This window comes from Nomia melanderi, chromosome 7, assembly GCF_051020985.1.
Source record: "Nomia melanderi isolate GNS246 chromosome 7, iyNomMela1, whole genome shotgun sequence".
In the NCBI taxonomy this organism is placed as follows: Eukaryota; Metazoa; Arthropoda; class Insecta; order Hymenoptera; family Halictidae; genus Nomia; species Nomia melanderi.
In genome coordinates, this window is record NC_135005.1 from 152,543 (window position 1) to 169,590 (window position 17,048).

Sequence of the window (17,048 nt, forward strand, 5' to 3'; positions counted from 1 at the left end):
AAAACACACAAAAACATTGCGTGATGATAATTTTCATATTAAAATTGCATGAAATCAATATGAAGTCAATAGTATTTTTACAATTTGTTATTTTTTCCTTTCTTGAGAATTCAACTGAAATTTCATGCCAATAGACGCTTCCCTTTATAGAAATATTGATTATTATATTCAGTATACCATAAAATTCTCTACTAACAAGTTCAATGAATGGAAAGAAGGAAAAAGTGCTAGAGTAGAAGGGAAGTAACAATAACTTATGAAAACAACTGAAGAAGTGAGAGGAAGAAGGCTTCAAAGTATACTATACTATTACGCCGACAGTCATGATTTTTATTTCTGCAATAATTCAACACTTATTCATTTCTTGTTAAATCTGTATAGAAACTGTTTTATGCTGCTCTGTATTGTATGATAATGTTTAACGATCCTCTGTCGTTTTTTTCTCATTAGAGTAAAATAAATTATAATATATAAATGTATAACATTACAATCTGTTGCAATTTTATAATGAAAATATCAATGCTTTGAAACGAAATAGCTCCATATTCAGTACAGTTGACATTCGTATGTAATTCTGTTTCAAATAACAGCTGAAAAATTATAAAATATAGACCCAATATCAAGTAATTATGTAGTAATATGTATATTCTCACGATTTATTTTCTTCTCCAGTCGATACTTGCAATTCGTTTACTCTCCTTAATTTATATTATACATACATGCAACATGTTCAGCAAACTCGATAAAAAATTCCCAGAAATAAACGGTGAAACACATAAATTAGCGTACTTGTTTAACATTAGTAAATATAAAAGTTCTCTATTCGCTATTCAATAATCTCACTATTCACTATTATTTTCTTTTAAAAGCACAAAAAGATGTTTCAAACAAAAGTTGCTTGATATCTAAGGTGACAAACAATGCTCTAATTTGTTTTTTATCACTTCACTTTTTTAGTAAAACATTAGGATTACCTTCAGTTTTTTAAATGAAATGTCTAATATTTTTTCTGAACTTGGTTGGAACTTGAAATTTTTTCTTCAAATCAACGACTAAACACTGAAACCAATGAAACAAAATCGCATGCGCATAAAGTTTAACTGTAAATTTAAACGGTTTGACCTTCAGTGCAGTATACTGTTGGTGTGCCTCAGAGGCACGCTTCGAGTACAACGCCAAACTTTGGCAGTGCCTGTGAGCATCACTTCGAGTGCAAAAAATTAATCGTAAATCGCGAAGATATTTCCTGACTTCCCCTCGTGTCGAAAAACAGAATAGGCGACGTGATTGATACTATACCGTCTTGGTTTTTATTGAAACAATGGTTCACAGGACGAACTTTATTACCTACCGCAAACATACGTTTATAGCGCTGTAATAGTACCTCGAACGGTTGGCGAACTTCGGGTAGCAACTTTTTTATCATGTTACATCGTGGATTTGCAAATAAACCGGATGATTTGAATTCCGGGGGAAAATACAATAGTCATTTCATGATTCATCTCTTTCACACGCGTAAGTTCTCGCGATCCAAAATATCCTCGTCAATGATTGTACCTTATGGCAAAGTAGAGTTCCGCAACAGAGTAAAATTTCGATCATCCGAACATCTATGTCGAGAAGGATAACATAATTTTCAATGATATTTCGAAACATTCGGAAGCACATGCAACATTCGAAACAGTCGTTAGATGATATAAAGCATACACATATTCATAATAATAATAAAACTTCCGCAATAGTTAGGAAATTCCTGAATTTCACAACATAGATACGAACACATCCGTACTTGGTGTAAACCGGTACGGATGTAGTAAAACCGCGTCAAAACCGAGAAGCGGAAAAGAAACGAAAATAATAATAATTGTTTATTTCATATCAATTCATTTGCAAAATTTTCCAATTAAAGTTGCGAACCAATAGAATTGGTAACACTTAAGGTGAAAAGTCCGTAACGACGTTTTATTAACGGAAACCAAAGTTTATAGATAATATTACACTTGAAAAAGTAATATAGACATTACGGTTATGACATAATTTCATTTGAAGGGAACTATTGAAAATTTTTCATTCAACACTTACTTAACAATTAAGATGTTCACGTGTCGGCGTTAATGTGAAACAAACGCCGTGTATCCTCCTTAGTAAATTACTGATATTATTGTCCAGAAACAATTTACACTCTCATAAAAGCAACAAACTTGAAACGTAAAAGCGCATTAGTCTACGATTACAAAATGTATGTGTCTATTTGTCACTTTGGCCCAAGACACAGCTCTCAATGAATAGTTTTGGATTACCGCCAATTGTAATGAGTTTACACCGGTTCCTTTAGCACGAAAGGCCTGTTGACACGTTAAAACAGTTCCGCCGTCAAATGCACACATTTTGTTCCAGTTTCGAACAATAAAACATCCGTTTCACCGTATTAACCACGTTCAGAACATTTTATAGCCGCAACCGGATGTGGTATTATATTATAGAAATGAAGTAATTACATAGTTTCTTTGGCGACAAAATAAATAGAAATGCAAAGGAAATTAATTAAATCAGCGTAATGTAAATTATTTATAGAAACATGAATAGCAACGTTATAAAATGCATGTTAACGATATGATATCGATATGACTTAAACTATAAACAAACAATCTGTTAAGTACTACATACGGTAGAGATATACATGAATTGTTCTTGAATGATTTTACAAGTTCATGGATTACAACACCTTTAACATGCTTATAACACCTTAAACTGTAAGAACTTTTAAATAATCGATCTTTTATTTATTTATATACAGTCGCAGATAACATGATAGCGCACATGTGCCATCTTTAAAACCTATTAATAAATAAGGTCATTTTTACTAATATTGAAGTATATATATAAGATTGTATATATATATATATATATATATATATATATGTATATATAATTTATATATTTATATAAATATATATAAATTCTGAGTACGAAATGATAGCACATTTGCACTTTTTAAATATGTATTTATTAGAAAAAGAAAATTTACCTGATGATTAATAATGGAGACCTATATTCACTTTTATTTTCTATCACCTCAATTATTCACGTTGGTAATGATCTGTAAAGATTTTTTCTTTTAATTTGGGATACATTATCCCGTTCCTTTTTACTGATTATTTAAATTCTTCAATGACTATTATATTAAATTTCACGTTACAATAATAATGTAGGTTTATGCATGAAAAAAAAATGTAATAAGACAATATAAATGTATATAAGTATGTAGGTACTTCTAATGCTCAACTCATTATTTTTTTTGCTCTTGGACTACAGAAGCACTATACTGTGCTATAAATCGGAATAATAAAGATAATTTCAATGAGTATTCGCGTTTCCTTTCGTCATAATTTATGCCTACGTGACGGTGTATTTACATTTATTGTATTTTGTATTTATTCTCGCGAAACTTTATGTTTGCCACTTACCGAATAACCTTTATACTGTTGATTATTTCTTTTAGAGAAAGTCGAGAATTTCAGCATCCGTCGTATTGCGGATTCGTTTCGATGGAGCAACTCAATTTACCCACAATCAGTGAAATATCCGAATTCCTAATACACCTACTTACACACGAGGGATACCTTCACGATTGTGCGAAAAATTTTAGTAATACCAACCACTTTGTACGTCTTCATAGCTACGAAAGACTTTCTCCTTGTTTTCAAAACTTAGTTTATTGTACATATTTTAAAAATTAATATCCTTCCATATTTCTTTAAATAAGCGATGTGTATTTTAATATATACGCCAATAGAACATTCTGAACATCTTATAACAAATTATAGTACCAGCTGTCTTTAACGCAGATTCATCACGCCAGTCAGCATCGCGCGTGCTATTTTCACGAGAAGTTGATAATATGAAAGTTACACAAATCGGATCCAGTAAATCTCGACCATTGCTATGAAGGTCGCTGAGAAGCGATTGCTGCGAGGCATTAACGGTTTCAAACGGTATTAAACTAGCCACGATATTTTCGACTCACGGTATATCGTCTATGAAAATACACGTTAGGTTGCCATATAATTAATCAATTAAGTTTTATTCGCTGTAACACGTTTTATACAAATTAGATTTTTATGTTTAGTTCATAATTGTTTCGAACAGTGTACTTTCCATCGTTGCTTCTAATATTTTCTTATGTACCTAGAAAGGTGTTATGGTTCTGTTATTAAAATTATACAAAATTAAAGCTCCTCTTCTCACATCTCAACATACATTTTGTAATCGGAAAAAGTGAAAACTTATCGACGTCAAAATTCGCAAATATGATAGACACGATATAAGTTCGCATTGTAATTCTGATGTATCCTTTCTACGTTGCTGTCGTCAAGTATAATCTCGTGTTATCGTAAAAGTGCGCTGCACCTTTTTGATTCAACAGGAGTGGTCTTTCCGCAATTTTTGTTAAAATTTTCCGGGATGTTGATATAATATAAAACAACATGATAACCGAATTTGGTTTAAGTGATGCATTGGTAAACGGTTTATATAAACAATGTAGACAGAACTTACACAGCAGTTCAATATTAAAACAACTGACTTCATTACGGAACATAGGCGTTTAAGTTAAAGACACTTAGGTAAATACATACATACTTACAAGAGTCTGATCGTTTAAAAATAAATATTTTTTTCTGATGTGATCATTGAGATTTGTTTAGCCTTTCTAATCTTCTAATTAAGCAGTTTCGAAAGTGTAACGTCAATATTCATAATAAAATTATAACGAAAATTTCATTTAGTCTAATACATTTTATTAACCTATTTTTGTTTTTTTACTAACCGTTTTATATTTCCAGTATTATAATAATTATTTCAGCTTTGTTATTCTATTAGTAAACGATCTAAAAATTGTATTAGTCGTACTTATTAATAAATATTTCGATAATAAAATAGTGATCGGTGAATACATGGTTTTCTTTGTTATTTACAGTGAAATAAATAAACAAATAAATAAATATATTTCCTTTTTTCTTTAAACATTAAAATATTAAAGTATTAAAAATGATTAAATAAATTATTAGAATATATGATATTATATATGTTTTATATATATATATATATATATATATATATATTATTATAATAATAATAATAATAATAATAATAATAATAATAATAATAATACGTTGTTACTATGTAGAATTTCACGGAATGTGAGCTGAAGCTATTGTATTGATTCATCACATCGAAAACTGAAATTGTCAGCGTCGAATTCGTTCACATCTGTACCTAAGTCTGTCTCGAACATATGTCCGTGGACAAACATTTCCTCGCATTAGCTCCCTTTATTTTCTATTCTTCCTTTCTACGCTAAGCGACCTAGCTGAATGCGGACAAAGGTATATATAACAGAAAGGTCGGCAGTATGTAATAAAACTGTCCATCGTCTATGAACACCGCACCCACTACTACATATTTACCACCACTCATTCGAAATTTTCGCAACTCTCGTTCTCAGGCTATTCCATAAAGATCTCTGTATAATATTGTTATAAGATTTGTTAATCGTGTATGATTTGTTAAAGGTGTGTAAATTATTAGATTCGAAGTATATATAAGGGTATAAAATATAAAAACGAACTCGTTTTGTAAATAAATGTTCTACATTAAATCATTGAATATTTATATGTTAATTAAATTTTGTATATTTATTTCTCTTAATATATAATTGCCTTAAATTTTGATCAAGGTTTAAGTCCGCATATAGTTAAAAGTTACATTTTTTGGATTCCATTGTACAACTCTAAAGTATAACTAACTTTATTCTTCATGAGAAAACATTAGTACCTTAAGAGTGTATATCTGGAAATATTGTTTTTGGCTGTCAATATGTAGGATTTTTCAAAACAAATGTAAAAGTATTTAATAAATTGCTTAAAGAAATGCTTATGAGAAAATTATCCACGTTATAATTGCATTTGGTATAACACAGATAAGTAGATCAACTCTTGGTAAAATATTAGGATTAATTTATATAGGAAAAAAAGAATTAAATGGTTTTTGACTTTTTCTTTGAATACTGAACATAAAGATTACATTTACTTGTGTACGATATTGGTGGGAAAATTTAATGAATAATAATGAAACTCTTAAATGTAACAATATTATAATAAATGAAATACAAATGAAAATTTTTTATTTTCTTTAGTGTAACAAATAGTAGTTTCTTAAGGTATAATTCAATATATTATTACGAATAATATAGAAATTTCTTTTACGACCTTGTGCGAGTATCGTCGTTATGGTTAATATCTGTGTCACACCGAGGAAGCTGAAATTAATCGGAACAGAGCTTAAACGCTCTACAGCATTGCTTACACGCGTCGCAGTTGATTACAATTAGCTCACCCTATACATGTGAGAGTTCTCTATCAGTGTGATCAAGCATGGCTAATATGTGGGTCGACGACTCGCCAAGCAAACACCTCTTCTTCGATGACACAAAGAGTAGGTACTCACAGTTAGTTAAAAAACTATTCATATAGCATTTTAGAATTGACTTACCGTTGTATAATTTCTATGTACAAGCTAGATACACGAATAAATATTGTTTATGTTACTTCATAGCAGAATGTGTGTCTGATTGTTAGATATTGTTAGTACAAACGAAAGATTTTTACATTTATGTTTTAACGATTAAGAAGGAAGGGATAGTTACGAAAGATAAAAGCTTACTTTCTTAAACATAAATTGATTATCAATATCTATTTAATTAATAATCAACCAACATCCCTATTACTTTAATAATTTCCCTCATCCTTTTCAACGTCACATTGACTAACATGTTAACCATAGGTAGTTGAATATTACCCTCTCACATCAAAAGTATTTTATATTGGAAAGACTTTTCCTTGTTCGATTATTACGTAAACATTAAGATGTTTCAGGGTATTACTTACACACATGTAATAATATCTTCCTCATCTTACTTGCCACATCCACTAGCTGATTATGTTATTGTAAAGCCAATACCTCGAAAAATCCAAATTATTTACTTCGATTCTACTTGTAGTAGAATCTGAATATTTTTATACAAATTCATGGGGAAATATATAAATTTATAAATCTATAGTTATACGTAGATATATATATATATTTTTAATCATATATTTTTTCAGTACATTGCGTTATGTTTTCGTAAAAATTTAACAAAGACTCTCTGTCTGTATCTTCAGCTTCTGAACATTTTTAGATTGATTTCCGTTTTGAAAATGAAAAAGTTATAATATGATAATATGAAAGTTTGAATGACTGCAAACGTTTTGGTTACCAGAATAAATGGGTTCAACATGTATGCTCCACCGTGGTTGCGCTCGTTCATCCCCAGACCATACATTGCCGTTTTTGTATCTCACATTTAGACACAGATTTTGGTATTCCATTTCGGTTTTCGGTTTCCTTCAAATTCTAGTCGTTCCGTCAAAATGAACGGATTCTTTTGAAACTGTAATGGATGCTGATTCGTTTCACTGACTTATATACATACAATATTCTTCTAAAATTATTTGAATGTGACCTCATAAATAATAAACATTATTTACTTAAAAATTTATTTGTATGACTCTTTCATTGCATTAGACGTTTCTGTGATAGCTCTAATTTATTCTTCCTTCGTATCAGACGATATTATATACACTTCAACCTTTGCTGTACTCCAAATATAAAAAAGAATAAAAGTTCACATTTAAATATCAAAAATCAAGTCAACCATGTAAAAAATGTTTATAATCAATTTTTTGAAAATGAATTCCAAAATACACATTTTGATCCTTTTGTTTCCAGAATTATTTACATTCACCGCAACATACTAAATCATACTTCACACTTCTTACCTAACATAAACAATAACGTAACATTTCTTATATTTTGTATAATACGTACAAACTCTACCGGCTAAAACTATTCAAAAACACTTGATAAATGTTTAGCAGCAATATGCAAATACAATTAAAATAAGTATGTAATACAGCGACTGGAGACAAACCTGATCTATTTGGCCTTGATATGAAATAAAATAATTTTCCTGAGTCATTCCGAAATAAAAATAATTCCTTCGTGTTCTACATTTTGCGTTCTACCTAAACGTAATGTAATTAAATTGCATTGAAAAGTTACTTCCAACATATGTAAAACACACAGTGAAACACGCGATATTATTAAAACACATAGCGACTAAAATGCAGTTAGTGAATAGTTTGTCGACTAACAGTAAAAGAATATCGAGAAAAGATCAATTTTTAAATTATCAATCATTTCTGTCGACAATGTTGTCTGAATATAAGAGAATCGTATTTTTCGAAAGTTGTACCATTATAGATAATATTCTACTTTTCTCGACTAAGCTTTCGTTGTGCATTCGTAATTTCTTGGAAACGAATTGTATCCGAGGCTACTGAATTCGAATGAACCGTGGCACCGCTCGTTGTAGCACAAGATATTCCTAACTGGCTTTTCTTACAACTTATAAATAAGAATTCAAGAAGCATTCGTGGTTATAAATAGCTGTTTCCGCTTCGTCAGGTAGACAGGATCGATTGACTCTTCAGCTTCGTCAGAGGACGGGGTCCGGTATCTACTTCAACGACCTTCTTACCCTCCGTGCATTTCGATTTCAACAGGACGGACATGCAGTAAAATCTTGATTAGATTTTGTATGCTAATTGTTTTGAAAATATTCGGCATCTTCGATATAGAAGACTATATACCTGATATGTTAGTGTTGGTGCATTACATGTACACTACGATAAATCCGTTATTCGATTCTTTTAGTATTTCTTAGTTTAATTTGAAAGAAAATGGCAAATACCAAACTGGTTTAAAAGATGATAAAATTAAGGAGGAAGTCCGTATGGCAAGCAATAAAAGTTCATACGTAAAGGAACATGAGAAAAACAACAGTATTTGTATACTGAGAATATCAAGATAGCACATCTGGTATAAATACTTTAAATAACTGCAAACATACATGAATCGTATACATTAAAATATAGAAAATAAAATAAATTTCAAATTCACTAAAGATATGTTATTATATAATATTATCTAAAAACAATGTAGAATTCTTGTTGACGGTTTTCTTCTGCAAAAATAGAGGGGATCGTTATAAAACAATAATAAGTGCAGTGATATAACGTGTAGATGTCCTCGAAAAATGAAAACTGAATTTAATAAGATACATTCAAAATAATAAATATTGTCTTAAGTCGATTTATAAGAACAGAAATTTATAATGTAATAAAGCGATTTACAATTTTATTTTATGTCTCAATGTCTTGTACGAAACCCGTTCGTCCCCCTGCTCATTCATTCCTGATAGTCTTGTAATCAGGCGATTGTCGTAGTGGCAAAAAATAGAGTTAAATGGAACTGGAACGAAGTGCATGTTCGTTAGGTTGGCAGACAAAAACTGCCGGATGAATGGCTGGATACGCCGTTCAGGACATCCTCAGTAGGACGAGACAGTCACGGACAGAGGAGAAAGGGCGTAGGGCCGTAGCTAGATACTTTAAGGCCCCATACTTGTGAAATAACTTCGTGAAAAGTTAGATAGTATTTTAAACAAATACATTTGAGATACTACTTTAAATAACAGAACTATCGTACCAATCAAAATGATTGATTTCAACCTTTTGGTTTCGTAATTATTGATATCTCGAAAGCATTGAATATTTGACATGACCTTGAAAATAAATAGTTTCACTTGAATACTATAATGAATGTCAGAAGAAACTGAAAATAATCTATTGTTACAATTTCTATAGGGATTACATATTAACTGTAGCAAATGCTCGGTAACTTTGGTGGTAAAGCAAATTCTTGAAAATACTAAAAGCAAAGGAAATTAATTAAATCTTTAAAAACACTTTAATCGCCAGAATTTCGACTATATATTCATGCTAAACACTGTAATATAATTATAAATAACATAATTAGTTGTTTCTATGTTATTTAAGGCTTAATTAATATTAATATTTCATATAATTTTGAAGAAACTTTAAATTCTCGGATCCTTCAACCGCGAATCTCAGAAATTTCAACAAATTATTCAGAGGTTAAAAACCTCATGTAATTATATTAATTATATATTGTGTAATTCTAATTTTTTACTGCGTTATGCTACATACAAATTAGACACGTTATCTAATAATCTGTTAAAATAATATAAAGTTTGTATGTATTCCCAAGTGTGTATTAGCGGGATTGTAACGAATATATTAGACTAATTACTCTTTACTAAAAATAATAATCATAATGATGAATAACTACAAGTAATGATTATGTAATATAATTATTTATGACGCACATACAAATTTAATTTAAATTCATATTTCATATATATATATGAAATTCATATTTCATATATATATATGAAATTCATATTTCATATATATATATATATATATATATTTCTTAATGACGTTACAGGTTTGAATTCCCAGTAGCAAGCAACAAAATGATTAAGAATTAACAATGAAATTATTAATAGATATTTTGAGCATTCAAATATCAAGATAAAAAAATTATTGTCATTAATATATACTTATAATACATAGCTTTAAACGATAAAAATCTTAAAAATGCAAATATTATTACAAGATAGAAAATATTTAAAACGACAAATAGGAATCTACGTGAAAAAGTATTTAAATACCTACTGTTTACTGTGTTGCAACCTGAAGATAATTTTCAAGTGTAGCAATATCATAAATTATAGACTACATAAAATACACCTAATTTGATTAAACAGTTAATTAAGTTCTTATTCATTTCAAACTAGAAAGGAATGGTACTCCAGAATTTTTTTATTGTGTTGATATTTTATCCAATATACTCGTTACGTATTATACATGTATCTGAACGAAACTTTGCTGGTCTCCAAAAAAGAAAGTTATACTTAATATTTCCAAGGAGTTTTAAAAGTGTGGCCTGTGCGAACGAAATTGTGGGTCATCGCATCAAGGCATTTAATATTTCCGTTGATGGTGAATAACCGGTAAGGGGCCTCGTTCAGCTACATAAATGTCTAACTAGCGCCAAAGTTGCACAGATAAGGAAAGACCTTGGTTTTCTCAACAAGGCCGGTATGTCGTCTTGCCTTATAGACAATATACTATCCTAACAGCGTAGTCGTCCCACTTTCGTATGCAACCAGAACGGTGCACTTGGCCTAACGTCCACATGCACGCATACAGGACGTGCCAAAGTTATCGGTCAATGCCCAGAAATGGAAGAAGATCATTCGAACATTTATAAATACTAAACGCGATGGTCCGATACACGGTAATTGTTATACAGGGTGTTCGACTACGTTTAGTGAATATTTTAAGAATGACTCCACATAACAAAATAAGGCAAGAATCAAGAGTGAGGAAATTACGATTCAAACTGTAAAGTTATTGACAATTGAAAATCTCCTTCAACTACGATGATCCGCCAATGATGGCACAGGTCACCACTAGCATGAACAGTGATGTACTAATTTTGTACATGTACTAACTTTCTAATAACAATTTCGTTACTCTTAATTTTCATCTCAGAATAGTTTTTCGAATTATCGCTTAAAATATCTATCACACTCTTGCCAGTCTAACACATTGTATAATATAAAGATCGGTATTTACATAGGTATATGCCTATATCATGATAAATCGTAAATTAACGTTTTCAGTAAGAAAATACTTTTTTCACCATGACATTTCCTAAACTACTGTGGTTTTGTTTGACGTCGATTATCTTCTTTGTATTTCCGACTTCCTGTCTGTCTCGTCTACCGTGCATCACACTGTCTTTATCTTATCTTACATGATTTCCAGTTGAAATGTATTACTCTAGAATTATATTTTCAAATGATCCTTACAACAAATAATTAATCCTTGTTTACGTGAAAGTAGAGTTGCGAAATTTATGATAAATGATTTTCTCATGTGTAATACCTATTTGGTTTTCGATCTGTTAACTATTGTTTTAGTACGCCCTGTATATCTGAACTGTAGGCGTTTACATACGATCAAAAGCAAGACAGACAGGAAAACTACGGTGAGCGTAAACCTCGTGGAATAGTTTCTTTCCATTCGAGCTTTTTTGCAAGATTGCACTTTTCCTTGAATTATCCGACACCAGGCAGAATATGTACAGCTGTGAGAACAGAAAGCGGATGATGATTGTTTCGGCTTGTGCTCCTTCAAGTTTCATCAAGAAGAATGACATTCATGAGGTAAAATGTAGGACGCGAAACTGTGCTTGGCGAATTAAGGACTTGCTTCACCGTTTTCCTTTTCCTTTGAAGTCTACTCAAACAATTAACTTGATTAAAAAGTAGAAAATTAAACGACATGCACAATGCAGAAATTTGTACAATCGAAATAATATTCCAAAAAATATCGAATATTCGTTCTTTTTGCAAAGTGTTTTGACACTTTCCTTATTATTTTATTTCTTTTTCACACAGATCATGTATATGGATATATTCTTCTTCTTTGGTAAAATCTAATCTCATATGAATATATTACATTATCTATTGGTAATCACATTGCAATCAATAAGACGTGATTCCTTTATTAAACAATAATTGCTACTAACAAGATGAGTGCCCATATATATACGAATTGTATATTTTAAATAAGTATGTTAAATTATCTTAAATATAATATTTTCTCGAATACTCTTATGATATTAATTTTCTGTACTCTTTTCTGTTTTCTTTCAGTGTTATCATACAGTATAAGTTTTAATATAATAAAAACTAAATTACAATTGAAATACAATTTTATGAAAATAAAATTACTGAATCTTTTGTAAAAATAAAGTTCCTGTATCTTCCTAAGTAAATTGATCTATTGAAAAGTAATGAGATTGAAAGGAACTGTAAAGCGGAAGAAGTATTCAAAAAAGAAGTTGAACGTTGAGTTGAAGTAGCACAAGTAATATATTATAGAATTTCAAAGTTTTCACAGTGACTATTTGCCGCGTTATATCCAAGCGTATAAGTTTCTTGAAAAGGAACAAATCGCGCGACCAAGAGTCGACCATCGTTTCACCGCAGAACTTGACACTAACGGTAACGAAGAAGAGCTGAAATAAAGTTCTTGCATGGAACAAATAAACGTCGCGGTAAAAAGCAACAGAAATAAATAGTATCATCCATGCGTGTAAATTTCCAAAGCCTTAAAAAGTTGACAATGTATAGAACCTAATACGTTCCCTGGTATTAGACTATGGAGACTAACAGTTTCACTCGTGCGACATTGAAAATAACAGTTACCGACATTTTTACATATTAATCGAAGACAGACGAGAATGAAGACACCGAGAAATAGAAATTCTATACGGGAATATTTCTGGTAAGGTGAACATTTTATAACGTCCATTTTAAATTTAAATATATATACACATATAAAAAATTATAATTTCTCCATGTCCTCCTGAGATAAAAATTTAACTGACTCGCCATTTTGTATTATTCCGTTCTAATTACTAAAAGCTTGAAAATGAACAATTACACGCTAGTGTTCTAGAAAATTAAAGAAAATCGATGCTGAAGGAAAAGTAGATTAAGACATTTACCAGTTATACACCTTTCTGTTTTCTGCAATTATCATAATTATGAAGAGTAGTGTTTTGCCACTATTCCGTGTAGAAAAAAATAAACGCCGCTTTGTATTCATATGCTTGATTCAATCATTATTATTTACTATTTGCTTCCAATAGTTATCTTACTCTTATCTACTTTATTAAAAAGAAAGTATTATATAAAAAGTAGCATCTTAATACTTAAATAATAATATTTTATTACTCGGAAAATCCATTTGTAAGAGTTAAAAGTTTATTCACTTATACATCACAATCCGCATTATTATGCATAAAAACTGCTAACATTCAAAGCATAAGAAATAGTCGATCGATTCGTACAATAAAACAGTCAATAGCATCCATTAGTGATCAGAACAAAGAGATATGGTTAACATTTGGAAGATTAGATTTACATAAATCGATAGACCTCGAAAAAAATGTATCGGAAAAGGTTAATATAATATCACTAATATTAATAATGTTACTAATATTATTCTTATACCTCGAATACGTATATTCTCTCTAAATGACAATACAATACTAATAAATAAATTTTTAATACTTAAAAATGGACTATTCGATGCAACATACAGTACATACTACATACTGTGTAGGTAAATTAAAAGTGTGTCAGTCCTTCTTTGACACAAACACTTTTATTTCCTTTTCTTACATTATTTGTGAATTATTAAAATTTCTAAACCTATGGGTATATTGTGTCTGAGCATAACGAAATGCGAGAAATTCTAGATCATGTTACAATAGGAACATAGGAAACAATCTCTAACGATTTAAGTACTATATATGCATATTAAAAGTTTGAGGTAGAGCCCAATAGGACCAATAAAACCAATAGAAACGAGTGGAGAAAACAGAATATGAAAAAAGCAATTAGCGACATATTAAAGGATTGTCTGTTTCTGTACAGTATAACGTACATGTATGTATGAATATATTTATTTTATATATTTTTTATAATATAACCCTATATATTCAATAAATATAATACGTAAATAATAAAGCATGCTTTGCTTTGATTCCTCACCAGTCTCATCTTACTCCTCAGTCTATCTTGCTCCACATACGTACCACAGTACGGGATAAAATGGGAAAACACAAGTTAAGAAAGAGATGAATATATACGTTTCTGCTCCCTGTGGTATCAGCTTGATTGTTAAAAGTAAAACACTAAAAGGATAATAATTCTATAAACACTTTACAATACGTATTAATACATATTAGCGATAGATTTTATATGTATGCTACTTTCCGCATGCTACTTTTTCCAATAAAATTATTATGAAAAATCAATTGGGTAAATAGTTTTTAATATATTGGATGTATAAAATATTATTCTTGGTAAGAGAAACAGATTGCAAAGCACCGACTTAATATTTTAGAGAATTATTATTCTGAATACTTTTACTATTGTATTTTCGGATTGAACGCAGCGAATATTACATTCTGCATTTCATAAGTAATCATTTTTATCATGAAACATTTTTTCCTCAAAATTAAATTCGCTATTTGCAGTCCTGAATTTTGAAATAAATAAAGAACACTATATATTATTCCATTAAATAAAAATATACGTTCCTTTCATTTTTAACAATTGAAAAGACGACGCATCGAATTAGAATTGTGTAAACAATTCGATTTATCAAGATACGTACAGTAAATGTTTCATCTTGAAATTTAATAAAATAATATCCTTTAGTTTTCGTGCAAATTATAATTAACCTCTCCCGTCTTTCGTACAATAATACTAAGAATGAAGAACAATAAATTCGCCTCAAAGGGGGAACATAATTGTAGCGATGAGTCGGCGAATCGAAGGGAAAAATGATTCGAGAATAATTCTGCTCTGGGCGGCACAAGACTCGTGGTCTTCAACTCCGCGAGTGACGTTGGAGATTCATGGGATTTGACCTTGCACACGCGACTGACCCAGAACAGGTAGACAACCGGTAAAACGAATGTGTTCATATGTGTTACCGGCTACTTGCGTTCTTGACTCCGTTTCCTTACATACTTGTGTGCGTATTCACGCGAAGTCAAGGATTTGGAACACGGTCGTGGACTGTCAGGATTACCAAAAACGACGATTTCGTCCTTCCGCTTATTTAAATTGACACGCGGTGACTCCATGAGTTGGTCAATGTATGGAAATTTGGCTAATTAAATACCAAACCCGATCATTATTGCTACAAATAAAATCGTTTTCGTGTTTTTACGTATATATAATAAATTACGTTCCCCAAAATCTGTTCAAAAAAGAAAGTAACATATAGGATTTTTGTTCAAACGGTCAATTGGATTTTACAGTTTTTATTCGAAATTTCCGAAATTAATTCTTGAAATATTTTTGATATTTTAATCATTCTGCCATTGAGCTCCTAACAAACTCGGTTCTCAATTTATTCTTTTGATAAATAGCAACTCTTTGGACAATATTAAATACTGTTTTTTTTTAATGCCCGTGGTTGATTCTCACAAATATGAAGCGCAAACATTTAATGGAAGTGTAAGTGTTAATGGAAAACAATGTGCAGAATAACTTTATCAATAAATAATCGATTCTCCGTAACATGAAATATAATTATTTTTTCGTGTGTAATTTCTATATACTTATTCTTTACTTAACAAGATATTATAATTTCTATACTACAAAAGTCAAGATACGCTTAAGTAGTTAGTAACCATAAAGTTATATACACAATCATACTTATAGAGTAATGTATTTGTTCACCGTTAACCTCTTTAATTAACGAATTTATATTACTTAATTAATTAATTTATTTATTTATTAATGCCCGTTAGTATACAAAAGGAGGAGATATAAGTGAAGCGTAAGGAGTTTACAAAGCAAGAGTTTTGCAATATAATACAATAAGTAATAAAATAATAAGCAAAAAGGAAATGAAATTTGAAATTTGAAGTTTCACCCAGCAATTAGTTTTAATAACTATTTACAACACTGATTTCTCACCGATTTGGATGACCCTGAAATATGTTATGGGGGACTTGATCCCGAACAGCTTTCCCCTATACGTGTTACCGCCTCTCGGCCTTAGTTTTCCAGATATTCGCAAAAATATGTCCGGGAATACGGGAGTTTTCACACTTATTTACAAAAAGAGTAACCACCGTACGACTTTGATCTTGACGTATGTTGTTAAGGTTGTTGTTCTGTACACCCGCGACTTTAAATTTTTTGGCAGTGAGAATTGGTTCCAAAGTAATGAACATTAAAATTTTGCATTACACTAGAAATTTTCGTCCTCACTTTCATTTATTGAAATTGCGTTCGTTACAATACGTGAACTCAAAGTTCATTGAGATAATTCATTTAGAGATTGGTATTAATAGTTTTTTCGGGATAGGGGTGCAGTGTTGAATCATTTTGAGTAATGGTATATGGGAATAAGGAA

General features: G+C 30.4%; 1 long non-coding RNA gene across 1 annotated transcript; it reads right to left on the reverse strand.

The window, feature by feature from the left end:
- Positions 1–489: 489 nt before the first annotated feature.
- On the reverse strand, positions 490–2,402 carry LOC143174693 (uncharacterized). Its single transcript, XR_012998899.1, has 3 exons — positions 2,083–2,402; positions 654–1,610; positions 490–590 (listed from the first exon to the last, which is right to left on the reverse strand). It is a non-coding gene; the product is annotated as an uncharacterized LOC143174693 (long non-coding RNA).
- Between the last annotated feature and the right edge of the window lie 14,646 nt (positions 2,403–17,048).